The 14,666-nt window shown below is 40.2% G+C and overlaps 1 long non-coding RNA gene across 1 annotated transcript in view; it reads left to right on the top strand.

The window, feature by feature from the left end:
• Window positions 1-13,374, top strand: part of LOC107183966 — a 21,860-nt gene extending 8,486 nt beyond the window's left edge. Inside the window, exon 3 of the long non-coding RNA XR_001514781.1 lies at window positions 13,170-13,374. This is a non-coding gene — a long non-coding RNA (uncharacterized LOC107183966). The remainder of the gene's footprint in view (window positions 1-13,169) is intronic.
• The last annotated feature ends 1,292 nt before the right edge of the window (window positions 13,375-14,666 follow it).

The following is a 14,666-nucleotide window of genomic DNA, read 5'->3' as shown; positions in this document are numbered from 1 at the left end:
AAATATAATACAGATAAGATTCATATAAACTCTTTTGAACTGGCAAAATAGCTGGATGGGAAATGGATGTTAAATTGTTTACATTTGGCACAAGAAGAAAACGTTCCATTTTTAAATTCAAAGCCCCTGCACCTTTGTAAATGAAAACAAACCGCATGGGTCATGTAGTGTTCCACTCTGTAAAAGCCATCAGGAGGCTGATAAAAGCTTTTGTAAATCACTAACATTATCTGGGACTTGCTCAAAAGAGTCATTGCCCAGATTAAAATGATGTGACCCTTGCCCGGGGTCTTTGGGAAAAAAAACTGTGGAGCAACAACAAGCTCCCAGCATGTTCTACAAACAGTGGCAAGTAGGGTCCAGAAAGCCTTGTGGGAGCCGCCTGTGAATTCTTACTTTTCAACTTAGGTCTTCCCAAAGTCTTACGAAGGTGGGACAGCATGAAGGACACAAATGTGTGGTCTGAAGATTTTAGCATTGTGACAAAGCTTTCATCTTAGCAACCACTGGTATGCCCAACTACTTCAAGTGATAAAGAAAAATTAATTTTTAAATGGATTTTTGAATTCCATGAAACAGAATGATAAATTTCTGCTTTGTCTGAATGTTTTCATGTTTCAATCATTTGCTCTCATGTTATCTAAGCATAGTCTAGACCAGGGGTCCTCAAACTTTTTGAACAGGGGGCCAGTTCACTGTCCCTCAGATCATTGGAAGGCCGGACTATAGTTTTAAAAAAAACTATGAACAAATTCCTATGCACATAGCAGCGGCAAAAACACCCAGCGGGCCAGATAAATGTTTTCGGTGGGCCGCATGTGGCCTGCGGGCTGTAGTTTGAGGACCCCTGGTCTAGACACTAGATGACATAACAATGGCTCAGAATGCATTTAATAGTTAAGTGATATTAATTATAAAGCTAAATTGGAGACAGCTGACCGGGTGGTGCGCCTGGGATGCCTGTCACTGTGGCCCCCTCCTGCGATCACCTGTATTGTTACTGAGCCATGGTCAAATATCTTGTAGGATCCACCACTTAGACCAAGGAAAAGGAACAACAGCATTAGGGTTCTTCAGGCTGGCGTCAGGAAGTTACATACTGGCCTGAGTTGTTCATTAATAGTAAAATCATCTGGTCCTTATTATCAGAACAGTGCTGGCCTAGGAAAGCAGATAGGAGGAAGCTCAGTGCATTCTGTGCATCCTTTTGGGCCCCTTAGAACTCTCTGTGCAGGCTTTCTGCCAGTCACCCATTCCAATCAGGAGTGAGATGAAAGCTAATTCTGAAAGCTATCTTCATCCACCTTGATCTCTCATCTATAGTCAAGCAATTCAACAACGTATACATCAGGAGATTATTTCCCCCACACTGGTGTCTGTCTAATATTTAAAATGGTGAAGCTAGCGCAGGCAGGGGAGAGAGATGTGAGCGCCCTGTATGAAGTACCTTCCTTTGTAGCCATTTTCCTGCCATGCTGGATCTGAGGACTCATTTCAGAATATGTCTCACTGGCAAGATGAGACCCAGTTCCCCAGTCTCTACTTGGTTTTGTAATCATTCCAGAAAGGAGGTTTGAGACCAGACACTTGTGTCTCTCTGCCACCTATTGAGCTTCTTCTAGCCAGCATCCCACAGATTTCAAACAAGTGCCAGGCATGGAGCAAAGTCAAGGAATGGGGACACAATGGCTGTCTGGCTTTCTGAGTGATCCTGAAAGGACACTTTGAAGTCAATAGGCTCAACGTGAAAATCAAAAGGAGCTCCGCGGAATGCATGGAAAAGTGAGCATCATTTTCTTTAAAGTGAACTTCACTGCATTCCCCAGTGACTTGAGTGCTGTTGGCAGCCTTCAGGTTTTGCTGATACTGCCACAGATTGGCGCTATCTATGGCTGAGATGAAAGAGCCCACTATTACATTAAAATAATAATAGTGTGAGTGTACAAATTAGATAGCATCGGAGGGATATCATTTAAAATATCCAGAGAAGTTACCACATATTCATAAACCAGCAGTTGTGTTCAATACTTGAACAAGTTTTCTACCTGAATTGAACGCAACCTTCCATTAGCACCAACGATTTGTATTCGCTGCATATGAACAGGAGTAATAAACAAACTGAACTGCTATTGAAATTCAAGACAAAGAAATCACCAGGCATGCCGAGGAGAAGCAGATGTTCTGAAAGGCTTATTTTTACAGTGATGAGAAATGAAACCACACCTCCATTAAGGCTTGGAGGGTTTCCTGGAAATAAGGAATCAGGGCTCAGTAAATATCAGCTTGGAAAACGTTGGCGGTTATTGGGGTGAATGGGTGAATTAGTTCCTACCCAGAATTTGCAGAGGGATCTCTCAGGAGGAACAGCAACAAGTAAACACTTGGGGTTTTAATTAAATTATTAACAAACAAGCCTCAGTTGGAAAGCTCATTAATAATAATGCATCTGAGAGCCTCAATGCTGATGTAACCTAGCCCAACCTATTGCTGGGAAGTAGCGGGTCAAGGGAAGCACCAAGGATGCACAGCTACCCATTTCCCTACTCAGTTATATCCTTTTATTGAAAAAAGAGGCTCTTCAGTGATAGACAGTTAGGACATTTGGTGATGGAATCCATAGAGCAGCATCACAGCACTGCTATACTAATGATACATGGCACTAAGCTTGATAAAGGTGAGTGGATAACAGGTGCTTTCCTGATGAGATGACTGCTTCTACTCATTGGACTCATGTGCTGAAGCTGGTGTAGGGCCTTTTCCCAGTACGTAGTTTATAGCTGATATCAGAGCACCAGCCCTTGATCTTTTCAACCTGATTTGAATCTTGCAGTAGAATGTTGCTTCGGAAGTTTGTTCTTTTCTTCTTCAAAGTTTATTCCTCCAGGATAGCTTTTCACTGTCTTTGTTTGGGCCCCATCAGAAGCAGACCCCGAGGCAAGGATACAAATACAGTAGATTTTTTAGAAAGCAATCCCAGATGGATTTCCAGATTAGCAAACACAGCAGTCCTCCCTTATCCTCAGGGACTACCCTCCAAGACTCCAGTGGATGCCTATATATCTATGTTTTTCCTATATGGTAAAGTTTAATTTATAAATTAGGCAGAGTGATAGATTAACAGCAATAACTAAAAATAAAATAGAACAATCATCACAATGTACTGTAATAAAAGTCATGTGAATGTTTTTTCTCTCTTCCTCTCTCTCCTTTATTCCCTCCTTCTTTCTCTCCTCCAATAATTTTTTATTTTTTGTCTCAGCCTATTCCTAAATCTGTGTAAGCATCCCTTACTTGCCGTAAATGAGTTGGTTTCACTCATTTCAGATGATTCCTTGCTGAAGTCTTTGTATAGGCTCAATGCTTTTTGGGGCAACATGTTGCTATCCATGGGAATATATTTTCTGTTCATATCTTCCACCCACAAATTTAGTGCCATTTCCATCTTAATAAAGCACATAGCATGCGCTGTGGCCAGAGGATTTATAGCTTAAGGTCTGACAATAAGACGCACAGATTTCTTTTTACTTCTTCACAATTTTACTAATAGAAGATTTGTTCTTATCGTAGATCTTAGCAAGCTCATCATACAATACTTTTTCTTTGTTGAAGTAGAGAGCTTTCACCTTTTCACTTAAAGGAAGCACTTTACAGCTTTTCTTTGGAATATTCGAATTGCCAGCATCACTACTCTTCCATTTTGGGCCATTATTAAGTAAAATGAGGTTTACTTGAACACAAGCACTGTGATACCATGACAGCTGATCTGATAACCAAGAGGATTATTAAATGACCAACAGGTGGGGATTGTATACAGTGTAGTGATGCTAGGCAAAGGGATGACTTCACATCCCAGGTGGCACGAGATTTTATCACACTGCTCAGCATGGCACAGAATTTAAAACTTATGAGTTGTTTATTTCTGGAATTTTCCGTTTAATATTTTCAGACCATGATTCACTAAGGATAACTAATACTGTGAAAAACAAAACCAAAGCCCTAACCAGTTTGGCTCAGTGGATAGAGTGTTAGCCCTCAGACTGAAGGGTCCTGGGTTCGATTCCAGACAAGGGCATGTACCTTGGTTGCCAGCTCCATCCCCAGTAGGGGATGTGCAGGAGGCAGTTGATCCATGTTTCTCTCTCGTCTATGTTTTTAACTCTCTATCCCTTTCCCTTCCTCTCTGTAAAATCAATAAAAATATATTTAAAAAACAACAACAACAAAAAAAAACCCACCTGAGGATAAAGGGAACTACTGTAAAGATTCAAAAGCTACATTTGAATTTCAAGTAATCAAAAAAAGTTTGAGTGTAAGTTATGTCACATGTAGTATTTGGTACATACTTACAGTAAAAAATAAGTTAATATTTATATGAAATTCAACTGTAGTTGGGTATCCAGTGCTTTATCCAGCAACCCCAACCCCAGGAAGCTAAGAGAGTGGGGGCAGGAGATAGGCAAAGGAAGGGAACGATTACAGGCTGCACTAAGGAGCAAGTGTGGACAACTGTAGCTCAGTCCCTCTGAGCACTTGGGTAAAGTGTATAGAGCATACCTTAGAGTTGTCCTGTCTGGGTACAAAGCAACCTAGGGCATGTATCCACTACCTTCTTCCATTATTTGTTAAAGGCTGATTCTGGGGGCATAAATCTCCCCACCCCTTCCTGGCATACCTTAGAGTTGTCCTGTCTGGGTACAAAGCAACCTAGGGCATGTATCCACTACCTTCTTCCATTATTTGTTAAAGGTTGATCCTGGGGGCATAAATCTCCCCACCCCTTCCATGTACCCTGCATAATGGTGGGGAGAGCACCTACCTCCCTGCAGTCACAGAAAGCCCTTGGCAGAGAGGTGCAGGTACTAGCAGTAGGAAGCCCTGGGCAAGTACTAGCATCTTCAGTACCAAGGAACATGGGCAGTGCCTGATTTGGTGACTCTGGGCAAGTCATAGCATTTCTTCATGTCTAAATATTCAACTCTTTTATTATTATTAATATTGATTTTAGAAAGAGGAAGGGAGAGAAACATTGATGAGAGAGAAATATCAATTGACTACCTCCTGCATGCCCCCTACCGGGTATTGATCCTGCAACCTGGGCATGTGCTGTGACTCGGAATCAAACCAGCCACCTCTCAGTGCACAGGACAACACTCAACCACCTGAGCCACACGGTCTAGGGCAGCCGTGGGCAAACTATGGCCTGCGGGCCGGATCCGGCCCGTTTGAAATGAATACAACTAAAAAAAAAAAAGACTGTACCCTTTTATGTAATGATGTTTACTTTGAATTTATATTAGTTCACACAAACACTCCATCCATGCTTTTGTTCCGGCCCTCCGGTCCAGTTTAAGAACCCATTGTGGCCCTCGAGTCAAAAAGTTTGCCCACCCCTGGTCTAGGGCTAAATCTTCAACTCTTTACCTTTCTTCCTGGAGGCTCTCCACTGAGGACAGTGAGTCACTGATACCTTCTCTAGGGGAAGCTGCTCATTTCCCAGAATAGGGCAGCGGGTGGAATTGGTATTCACCCCGCTTTCCTTACTGTCATTCCTTCAGTATCTTTTTAAAACCCTGCTTCTGTGAGAGACATCTGATCCGATCCTGTTGTCAGTTCACTAGTGAGCCTAACAGAGGGTTCATAGTCTTCTATCACACCTCACATTCTAACATCCTCCCATGCGGCTCCCACACCTGCATGGATATCTCCCCAGCCACCCAGGGCTCCTCCTCCACAGACCTTTACCTGGACTTCACTTCCGCCCTCTGTTCCCTTAGTCACACACCGCGCTGTGTCATCATCAGGAACTGCTTTCCTACCAAGTGTAAATTCACATGCTGACCCCCACCAATTCTTACCTCTCAGCCCTCTTAAGGAGTCATTCTTTAGATGTGACGGCTCTGCTGAGACTCACAGTACCCTGCAGCCCTCCACCAGTCTCACCCAGACTTCGGTTTTTCTTGTCCTGGTGAGACTGCCTGATTTATGCTCTGAACTCACTCTTTGCCTGTGATTATTTTAACACGCCAGCCTAACAAAACCCTCACTCAGTCATCCATCTCTCCATTTCCTCTGTATCTACACTGGGCAGTGGAGTCCTGCTGGTCAGCATCACAGAACTATGGGAAATGATGCCTCTAAAAGGTCGCTATCTCTAGTCTTACTGGCCCCTCAGTGCTCTTGGCAATTCTATTATATTTTCTAAGATGCTCTCCCTGGTTCTTTCTAGCAGCTGTTTCAAATTTGCTTTACTTTTCTCAAACCTTCTATCTCCCTCACACAATCTTCCCTGCTGGGATTTCCCCACCTCATATTTCTTTATCACTCTTAGGATGTGATTGTACCACTGCTTCCTGCTAGAGAGAGGGAGAGAGAGAGAGAGAGAGAGAGAGAGAGAGAGAGAGAGAGAGAGAGAGAGAGAGAAACCATTGGATGAGACTTCTCTCAGATTTTTGCCATGGAAATCATAGATTTTTTCCCTCCTGCTCCTCCTCTTCTTCCTCCTCCTCTTCCTTTTTTTCCTTCTCCTCCTCCTCTTCTTCCTCTTCTTTTGCATTTTTGTTTTTTGATACAGTGGAAAATCAGTCATGTATTTGTTGCATCAGTCTCTCGCCATCTCCTCTGGCTGTTTTGGTCATTCTGGGAAGCCTGGTCTGTTCTCTGCCTTTATGCAAACTCCAGTGTGAATTAGGTGTCCTCCTCATGTTCTCCCATGGCACCTCCTTGCCTTGCATGAGGACACTGTAACATGGTAGTCACCCACCGGTTCCTAGCCATAAGCGTAAGGGACAATTGAGATAATAGTTCTGACTAGTTTATAGTTCTGACTTCATAGTTGTAAGCTCAGTAGGTATTTAAAAAGTATTCGTTGAATAATTAAATGAAGAAATGAATTGGCTTTGTATAGTTTCCTATGCTCCTTAGAGATGACCATTTTTATTTTCAAGCATTAAATTTCAATAAGACCTGTTAAATATACAAAGATTGTGAGTACTACAGCTATGCTTTTTTAAAATGACCTTGAAAGGAATACTAAATCAATCAACTTAGTAAAAAAAAAAAAAAAGCCAATTATTGGAAACTGAGTCTCTTTATTTGATGAATTTGAAAAGTAACTTCAATAAGAACAAAGAGATCCTGGGCTCAGTTGGTGTTAGACCTCAGGAGGAATTACAGTATTTCAGCAATGAAATAAGTAAGAAATTGAATGAAGAAAAAAAGCAACTATTGATAAGCATCAATATTTTATCAGTCCTTTCTCATTGGATTTTTCCTATCAGCCAGGACAAATGAAAATTGATACTAAAGATGTGGGTGCTTTGCTATTCCTTAGGACACAGGTATTTCAAAATATACAATTCATTTCTTGACCATCATCTTCTTTATTCTATGGAAGACATCTCATCCCAATATGTCTACAATTTCTATTTTAAATTTTCAGCAAAAAGAATATGGGTTCTTCTACCTCAGGGAGACTATAAATAAAATTTTAGTCATAAGGCTTTTAAAGAAATCAGCACATTTTTGTAATTTTTTTCTTCCATCGAACAAATGCATTCATAATTTCACTGAGCAATTTTCATTCCAAATCACCAGGTAAGCCCAATCCAGAAGTTCATTTGGTTGGGTACCCTATGGTTTCATTAGCAGTTATAAATCTTACAGTTGATGGTAACTTATGATACCTGAAACATAACGATCCCCAAATTGCAAAAAGCAAAAGGATTTGGATAAAAGTAAAACACATCAGTATCTAAAACCAAATAAAGAGTCAAAATACATTTAATTACCTACAGGGTAATTTTGATATTTGCCTCAATGGGTCTTTCATATGATCAAAATTCTATAAGGCATCATTGTTTCTGTGACCCCATAAGCCCCTGCCATTAGCTTCTCACTAATTAATACTAATGGTGAGGAAGTGTGTAAAATTCCAGAGAGATAAAGAACTTCAAAGTATTTGATAAAATTACTCAAACATACTTTTATTTTTATTTGCTTGTTCATAAAAATATAGATGTTCCCCTTGTTGCTCCCATACCTCACCTTCTCTATCTTCCCATTTTCTGTCTACCCCCTTCTAGTTTAGAGTAAATAGAAACAAGAACCCATAATAAGCTCACTTGAAAGATAATATATTGAGCATTAATGTGATCCACTCAATGAAACCAGGCTGCACTGGGAAAAATACTCAAATGGGAATAAAAAGCTGATGATATTTCTTGATTTTCTTTAATTTAACCCCATATTGAGAGGTTAAAAACTTGCCAAATTATACTTGTAATAGAGATTTTTTTAAAAGAGGGCAAACAGATAAAGAAGGCAGAACAGCATGTATCTAGCACTTGGGATAAGAAATTTAGCACTGAATTTAGGTCTGAGCTCCCCAGAAACTAGTGCTACAAGGAAACCCAGTGTGTCATATATTTCTAAATATTTGAATTTAAATTTAAAGGTGTTTAGGAAGTATGGGTACATGGCGGTAGATTCTGAAAGAAACATGTCAGGAATCATGAAATGTTACAGAAGGGACATTAACGACAGTGGAAAATGCCTACTCAAAACAATTGAATACCATAATATTCTTTCATTTGTTTATTGGAACTTTTTCTTTATGGGCTCGTGCAGAATGAGAAGGAGAAGCATACAGACTTCATATTTAATTCCCTTTTGCTAGACTTTTCTTTCTTCTGCCTGGTGGTCCAAAGCAATACAGACATAGCTCTTAATGGAGGTATTGGAGGTGCTATTTATCACTTCAACACACTGCTTTAGTCCATAAAATTCCTAGAGACAGAGCTATCTTTATGAGCCATCACACAGCTTTAGTAGGACATTAGAGGTTGGACTAAGTCCATGTTTGGCTGCTTATATTAAATTGTCATTCCAAACTTGGGTGCGTTTCAACAGGGCTGGCATGGAACACACTCATTCTTGCTATCACCAAGCCAATGGACCCAGAGCTGTCTCTGCATTTCCATGTCATACCCACCCCATCGTTCACCCATGGTTAACGGCACTAGAGCTGGCTCAGTGGGAAAAAAAAAAAAAAAAGAGTACTTCAAGAGTTTGGCCACTGAATTCTAAATTCAAACATTTTATAAATCAATGCATATAAATAAGGAAAATCTTTATTCCAAAGCAGTTTCCCCACAGAATATTTTGGATTGGTTTTATCTTATTATTTTTTATTTTTATTTTGCCTCTGTAGTTTAGGCTAAAATAAGGGTAGAAGTTTCCAGGATACGATGTGAAAGGCCAGGATAAGGATGCTATGATAGCAACCAGAAAATAACTGAAACCTCAAGAGAGAATCTTTTTCAGCCACATCTCCCTGATTTTTCAAAGGCTGACATGAGCCAGTCTTAACTCAAGTGACTGATGGAACAATAAATTCTGCTTTATTAAGCATATGGCTAGTGGTTGCTGATGACCAGTCAGTCACTAAGCTCTGGCCTGCCACCTCTTTGCGGCAGGTCTCTTTTTAAATCCATGTCACACTTCCAGATGGGTTTGCAATTCACAAACCTCGATAGCTGTCCATCTAATTATGCTCAAGTGCAGCAGAGGCCAAAGTCTTCCATAGCCATCATGGTGTCCTTTGAGTGAAATGAGTCAGCACCCTCAAAGGGGAGGTAACAGAAACAATTTTATGTAAATATCAGTTGTTGTGACTCCTGCTGATAAGCAACAATGCCTCCCCTACTCACCTTCATTTATCAGCTTATGTATGACTCTAAAATCTAGAATTCCAGCTGTTACCCTCCTTCAGCTAAATAGTAGAGAATTTTCCTTCAATGTTCTGCTGTCAGTTTCACATTAACACAACAAAATGCAAACTCATTATTCCTCCTGGAAACCACCTCTTTCTCTTCTGTTTATTTCTTTCAAGAACAAAATCAGATCTGAATGAATCCCCTTTCCAGCCTGCTCTCTGTAAGTAGGAGTGGGCATGACCCTACTTCTGCCTGCAATTCTAGGGTAAGATAGCCCCTTAATATCACAGAATGAAACATCTCAGCTACTTCCTGGTTGGAGCAAAGGTTTTCTTGATATTCTATGATATTCTACGGAACCAGATATGCACAGGTAGCCTCGCTGACAACATCATGTTCTGTTTCCATACACAACCCCTGCACCCATATAATTAAAAACGAAAACAGTACTGTTATGTAAGGAATCCTACCATGTTCTGCTTTTTCCTATGATGGTTACTTCCATATATTTTTAAAATCCCCCTCCACCCCCTGATTCTGCTCCTCTAGATTTGCAGCTGCTCATCCACACCTAACTATGATCTCCTGCCTGAATCCTTGTCTTCTCTGCTCACCAGGCTCTCCTTGTTTGCCTAGGCTGCTGGTCTGGGTTATGATCTTAGAGTCCATTCTGAATTTCCTGCCCTTGACCATTGGTCTGGGCAGGCTGTACCTTTCCCTTTAGTGACTGAGCCTTCCTGGCCTCTCAATGGGATGTCTTTTTTTTAAGACACAGCTTTACTCATTCTGAAGTGCTCAAGTTCACCTCAGGTCCAGGTTGTTCATCTGGACCCTGGCTCATTCCTGACTATGAGCTCCTCGGTCTTCCCAGAATTCTGTGGTCCTGGACCACTGCTTTTCTTCTCAGTGTCTCCTTGATTCTCCTGGATTCAACGTGGTTCTCATTTCTGACATCTGCTGCCTGTCGTCTGCTGGCATCCTTGCTTTAAACCTAGGAGGCACATTTGATATTGTTCCTTCCCTATCCAAAATAATTTGCACAATATTTGGGCTTCTCATATTATTGCTAGAGATCACTGTTCCCATCTGAGGCTCTTGTTTTAATTAATTTTGGCTTAGTCCAGGCCTGTATTAGTCTCTTCTGTTTTCCATACACTGGGGACACAATTACCAGATTAATCTTTTAGAAAATACCAGTTTAATTGTAAGAGTTTACAATTCAAATGCATGTCTTCATTCCTTTTGTTGACAAAATAAATTCCAAACTCCAAACAGGATTTTATGAATAGCACACATCTGTCTTTTAAACCAATATTTTACCTGTCCTATTTACCTTACTCAGTCGGTCAACATGCCACCCCCAAAATACACCTCAGACATCTGTACCACTCAGCTTGTTCATACTGCTCTCCTTTCCAAAATAAAATGCCTTTGAGTAAGCTAGATAACCCAGTAAGAACTGTAGCATATTCACTGTAAAATGAGGTTAGGAGATAAGATGAAGGCGAAAATACTTTCCAGCTTAGAAGTCCATGATTCTGAGGTATCATTCTATCATTCAATTTCTCATCCACCTAATCCATGTCCTCCAAGTTGTCACTAGGGCCATCTGTGCCTGCTTCAAACCCACAGTGAGCACCTAACTCTATTTTGCCCTTTCTCCCACTATCCATTTGGCCCATAAACACATACATCCTTGTATGACTGTCTAACTTGTCATGTGTCTCTTTTCTCTTTAAATCTTGAATCATGGGATCCAGGGATCTCACCATCACCTTGTAGCTGTGACTGTACAATCATTATCCATTGATAGATGTTGAGTGAATCAAATCATTAGTGAAAGTTGCTGGAAAATAAATTAGAAACATAGGTATCACAAGGGGCCTCGTTAAATGTACTCGCACTGGTCTAATTGCATTTAATTAAGTCCCTTGGGAAATAATTGCCCTTAGGCCGTGTCATCCAAGGTCAATGTGACTCATTTTAATCAGAACATCTCCTAGGGGTTATGAAGCAACTGCTTAGCATTTGGACTTGTATTCATGATTTGGTTGTGTCATTTATTTTAATTTTGTGTCTGAAACATCTGAATTCTAAAGTATAGGAAGAAGACTTTGTTAACTAGGCCAAAAGTCATTCATTAAGACCTGTTTACATAGTCATCCCAGATTTGCTCGAAGCCTCCATGCAGTGGCTTTCTTTTCAGAGGCCCTGGATTCATGTCAGATGACATAAGGACTCTGGGAAAACTAGTTGTGAGAGGTAACTGAAAGTTGAAGTGATGTAGTGTTTTTAATAAGTATGATTTTGCTTTTTTAAAAAATCTGGAAATGTTAAAGTAAAATAAATTATTGTGTGCTAGCTTTGAGTAACCTTTTATTATATAGAATAGATGTGGGAGAAGATGTGGCATTAGCCTGCAGACATGTTAACCAAGAAGCTAATAAATATAATAGATGAAGAGTTAGGTTTTCTTGGATACATTTTTTTTAGTTATTGCAATTATGGGCTATGTCTTGAATCTATAGACAACTGCTCTTTACTCCCAAGTGGAGTTCATGATCAAAGAAAATGGTTGCAGCCTTGTGGAATAACTCTTGTCCATTTTGTCCTTCAAGTCTTGGAGAAATGTTTAGGCTGATTTGTAGATTTTTCACAACTATGTGTCATTTACTCAAAAATATTTTTTATGTAGAAGTGGACTTTTTTGTAATTGTCTAGAGTTCTTGTAAAGAGGCACTAGGCTACTCATCGATCAACAATATAAAAAATTCTAAACAATATTGGAAACCAGGGATATTATTTAGAACTAGAGGCCCAGTGCACAACATTCATGCACTCGGGGGGTGGAGGGGAGGGGCCTCAGCCCAGCCTGTGCCCTCTTGAATCCAGGCCCGCTCTCTAAGCCTGCAGTCAGACATTCTTAGCGCTGCCACAGATGCGGGAGAGGCTCCCGTCACTGCCCCTGCACTTGTCAGCCATGAGCACGGCTTCTGGTTGAGCAGCGCTATCCCTGTGCAAGTGCACTGACCACCAGGGGGCAGCTCCTGCATTGAGCTTCTGCCCTCTGGTGGTCAGTGTGCATCATAGTGACCTGTTGTTGCACTGTTCAGTCGATTTGCATATTAGCCCTTTATTATATAGGATAGATGTGGAAGAAGGCATTGGGATGGTGATAATAGTTTGGGAAAGATGATGGTATAAGGAGGGGAGAAAGACATTGGACCCAGGGCAACATCTGGGGCTTTATCCCAATTGTATCCTTATTATGCTCTATAACCTTAAACGCATCATTGATGTCTTTGTACCTTAATTTCTTCAACTGTAATATGGTAATAATAACTGTTCTACTTACTTATATTGAGCTCTTAAAATGATTATTTGAGATAATTTTTAAAAGACAAAAAATTACAGAGCTATACATGTTGAACCTATTAATATTACCTTTTTTCCTAGGAGCATTGGAAACTGTCCTTTGAACCATTTGGAAACAGCTAATCTCAACCTCATTTTTATCCACCCAGAATCAAAATCTAGTCTCTTGGCATAAAAGGATAATGATAACTAGGAGCTCCAAGGGCAGTGTGGAATCACTGGCTGGAGATCCCATTATGCTTACTATCAAATAAATCTTAAGTTTCTAATATATTCACAACAACTTCAGGGCCTGACATTTCTTCTACTCAAAATGTATCTCTTTAATTTAACAAATTCTGACTTTTCGAATGGTATAAAAAATCTTTCTCAAATCCCCTACTTAAGATAAGAATGATTTCTATTGATTACTTTGCTCACATTTGTCACTTATAGTTCACGTTAATTTTATATTACTATTTTTAACTCCCATGAGAAATAAAATTAAAGGTGGCAAGAAAACACTCTTCACCTATGTGCATCCAAATCAGAAGTCTGTAATTTCTCATTTTTTTCACTTAAATACTCTACACTTTTTTCCAATCATCAGTTAAAAGGTTGTCTCTGGCCCAGCTGGCGTGGTGGCTGAGTGTCAACCTATGAACCAGGAGGTCATGGTTTGATTCCCGGCCAGGGCACATGCCTGGGTTGTGGGCTCAATCCCTAGTAAGTGGCATGCAGGAGGCAGCTGATCAATGATTTTCTCTCATTGATTTTCTATTTCTCTCTTCCTCTCCCTTCCTCTCTGAAATCAATAAAAGTATATTAAAAAAAAAAGATTGTCTGTGAGCCTGACCAACTTTTTGAATACATTTCTGCAGTTTGTTTATGTTTGTGCTATTTTTCCAATTTCTGAAAAATATAACTTTGAGTTCTTAAAGAGTCATTGCATTTGTTTTTTTCAAGTCTGAATACCTTTTACACATTTGTTGACTAGCTCCTTGCTGCATGCATTTTATTTATTTTTATTTAAAAAATTATTTTACTTTTTTTAAAATCACCATTTATCCCCTCTATGATCTCTTTTACCTCCACCACACACACACCCCTGCCATCCTCACACTGTTGTCCATGTCCATGATTTCTCTCTCTCTTTTTTTCTCAATCCCTCCACTCTCCCCCACTCAACACTCCCACCCCCATACATGCACACCAGAGGTATCTGCCTGCTCTCTATGTATGAGTCTGTCTCTATTTTGCTGCATCCATTTTAAACTGTGTTTCTCCACCACGAGGGAAGGGTAAGGCATATCAATAGTGTTCCTGGACTGTACATTCATGTTTCCATGACAATTGGTAAGGTATAGTGGGCATGGACTATTCCCAGAAGCCATTTCTAGGCTCAGACAGTAGCACTAATTTAATCAAACAGGGAGTTGACTGTATCTCACATAGATATATTGACTAAATCCAATAAGTGTCTCCCAGATTGAACTTTCACTTACCCAGAATCAAAAAATTCTTGTGGCCACTCCAAACCCATCCAACAAAGGGGAAGTGTGATGGAAGGAAAACCAGAATAGAACGAGACAATAGTCC

This window comes from Myotis davidii, unplaced genomic scaffold (assembly GCF_000327345.1).
Source record: "Myotis davidii unplaced genomic scaffold, ASM32734v1 scaffold98, whole genome shotgun sequence".
NCBI lineage: Eukaryota > Metazoa > Chordata > Mammalia > Chiroptera > Vespertilionidae > Myotis > Myotis davidii.
This window is presented reverse-complemented; position numbering and strand designations above follow the sequence as displayed.